The sequence below is a fragment of the Sitophilus oryzae genome, unplaced genomic scaffold (assembly GCF_002938485.1).
Source record: "Sitophilus oryzae breed Bouriz unplaced genomic scaffold, Soryzae_2.0 scaffold_1512_pilon_pilon, whole genome shotgun sequence".
NCBI lineage: Eukaryota > Metazoa > Arthropoda > Insecta > Coleoptera > Curculionidae > Sitophilus > Sitophilus oryzae.
The window spans coordinates 242,047-245,683 of NW_022146184.1; positions in this window are offsets into that span (position 1 = coordinate 242,047).

Genomic DNA, 3,637 nt, shown 5'->3' on the forward strand with positions numbered 1-3,637 from the left:
TTTTATTTTATTTTCCTTTGTACGTTAGGACTAGTAGTGGGAACTATCGAATGAATACTATCGAAACATTCGATAGTTGCAATTCATTCGAATAATTCGATAGTTAGTAAGAAAACATTCGTTGAAAACTATTCGAATAAAAATTATCGAATAGATCCGTCATCTGCCTTGAAATATTGTATTCTAGTAATTCGGCAGCAAAAACCATTCATTTATAAAATTCATTCATTTATGAAATTCATTTATTCGTCAGGATCGATTATAATAAAATATTAACTGAATTTTAGTTGTCGCCTGGCGACGTAGGTTTCTGTCCGAGAAACCCAACAGCGGTCGGTGGCAATGCTATGAAAGAAGCCGGCATCTTTGATTTTTTGCCCAGTCAGATATAGATAAGGACACATTATTTTTTTATTGAGGTGCTAGTATTTACACAGAAAATACATTATGAAGGGCGCTGTTGCCATATTTTGGTATTAGTTGATATTAGCAAAGAATATTATTGTTTGGCTTTAGTTAGTTAGGGATAGTATGTCTATATATTCTGCATCTTTTTTTATTAATATTCTGTTGTTACACTGCAATAATACTTGTTATTTTGGATGTAGGAAAATGATTTTTAATGTTGTTAAGCAAAGACTGGTTTAATAAATAATAATAACAGTAATAATTTGTTATACCTATTAACAACATAATTTAAAATCATTTAATATAAATATTTTTTTTAAGTAGTAGCAAAATATAAATAACAAATTAGATGTCAAAATTATTTATATTAGATCCTATTTAAAAATAATATAGTCTCTAAATTTTTTGTGTGTGGCAACGTTGGTTTATTAAATAATAATAATAATTACAGAACTAATTTGTTATATTAACAACAAATGTTAAAATCATGAAATATAAACATTTATTAATTTTCTAAGCATGCAGTGTAATGGAAGGAAAATATAAATAAAAAATTAGAAATCAAAATTATTTATATTAGGTGCTTTATATTACTATTTAAAAATTATATTTACTTTAACTGTCATTTACTTTAAAAAATAAATGAAATATTTCTTCGCAAAAAACTACATGTAAGAGAATTAGCATAAACAAAATACATCGTTAACTTTTTTTTTAAATTGGCACGTGTAAAACTTTCATTTTAATTTTCTCACCCCATAGTTTGAGTTCAATAAACCCATTTACTTAACCACATTACTTAAATATGATTATTAAGTTCAACTAATTCATATTATTAAAACATTACTAACCACATTACTTAAATATGATTATTAAGTTCAACTATGTTCATATTATTAAAACATCTAAAATACAAATATGTATTTTTAAAATTAATTGTAAGTTCATCTCATCTCTCTTAAAAATTGCTACTTCTCAAAATTTCCCATTAAAAAATAGACCATATACCATATAAAATTAAATAATTGAAAGATCGGACTATGGAAAACCACACAAATTTTCGGAAAAATTTTGACCACCTGCACATGCACACAATCGTCAATAAATAAAATTCAAAATTAACTACTATTTTAGTATTTTAACTATTTTAATAAACGCAAAAATAGCACAGTATTTATACGGCGAAGTTATAAAAATTTGGAAGAACTAATAATGCACTGACGCATACAAAAATCAAACGAATACTAAATTTCATTTATCAAAAGCATTCGATAGTCGTGGCTCAACGATAACCATTTAGTCGCACGGCGAGGTTGTCACATATGCTTTAGTATACAAATGAATGAATGCTTTTATTCGAATAAAACCATTCGATAGTTGAAATCATTCATTCATTAACCATTCGATAGTCTAATTCATTCGATAGTTCCCATCGCTAGTTAGGACTAGAATGTAGATGTTTACAAAAGGGGTTAATCATCGCGACCTTACAGATCTATTGTGTAACTCCCTTTCTTGAGTTATAACTCACCATACAGTCTCAGGGCTTTGACAAAAGCCAGTATCTGAGACGGCTTCACAGAGGCTACTCCTCCATCTCCGATATCAGTTTTAGAAAGTTTATGGGATGAATCGTTGTCGCCTCGGAGCAATCACTAATAAGGTGTTTTCCCATTTTCCCCACAGAATCTGCGTTCGCCTTTGTTTCTCAGCTTCAATTTACTGAGGTGTTCGTTGAGGAGACAGTGTCCTGTTAGAAACATAGTGACAATCCGAAGATTGTTCTTGCATAAATCAAGGAAAATCTTTGAATTTTCTCGGTCATAAATAAATAAAAAAAAATTGGCGCCGGGAGCCACGTATAGCCCGCCCATACTAAAACATGTTAATATCTCGAAAACTGCGACTTTGACTGATTTTCATGTTATTACAAACTAGGTTTTTCCCGCGACTACGTTCGCGTTACACCTCGATTAGTTCATGCATTGATTTAAATGATTTACTTTGTATATAGAGCTAGTGAGCCTTACAAATGCCATATTTAAATTATGTTTTTAAGAGTTTTAGAGCTACTCGTATTTCATATGAAAGTTATCAATTGTCGATTTTCTGGGTATTATACAGGGCAAGTCTTGAATAAGTGCAAATATTTTCAGGGCTGGTAGATCTCGATAAAAAACCATATTTTCTCTTTACCGTTTTTCAAATAACTCCAAAATAACTGAGTTATTTACTTTAAAAATTTCAAAAAAAATTTTTTTTGCCTAAATTTTGAGAACCACTGCAGCTTTTCGGGTTTTTCTGTCTTGTAAATTTAATCTACTATCTATCTATGTTGTCATATTATCAAGAAATTATGGTTTTAACTAAAAACTAAAAAAAATCCAAAAGGTTTTTCAAAAAATTCCAAATTTTCCAAAAAAAAATTCGCGAAAAAACTAATAATCGTGTTTCTGGGGTCAAATATACCTACTACCGCTAAGAATAATTGCACTTATTTAAGACTCGCTCGACAAAAAATCGAATAAAAATAAAAAATTTATACTGCTGTTATAGTAATGTTATAGTAATTATAAGATGTTATAGTAATGCATTTTCGTACAGCAAACTTTCATTCCCTATTCTACTCCCTAAGATTATAAATTTCATAAAATCGCTTTATCCAAACAATTAACTCATGTCTTTTAAATGATCCTTTGTGCCAATTTTTATGTGTATAATCCAGAGGTCACCAAGTTTTATATAAATTTTTACTAACTTTACCCATTTGGTTGATGAATTTCAAAAATCTCTTCTAATTCTTTTTGTTGGATTTCATTCTTCTAGACCACATAGTAAGGAATTTTCACACAACAAATTATTCCGACATAATTTTACTCTCTAAGAGGATGAATTTCCTAAAATTGCTTTGTGTAGCTATTTCACTAATGTCGTTTAAACGAACCTTTGTTCCTTGTTAGATACATTTATGTATCTAAAGCTGGCTGTATGAACTGATCCCTAAAATATCTGAAAAATGATATATAATCTAACTGACAAACCACTGACAATGACAAATAATTTATTTCTGGAGGTATTGTGTGTAGGTGTTTTTCAGGTATGTTTTAATATTTAGTCGATTTACACAAAGAAATAGCCATTCAACAATTTAAAAATACTTCATAACAAATCTAGACATATATACCTTTCATTTATAAGAAGAATCATCAAGATTGGTAAAACAGTTTCG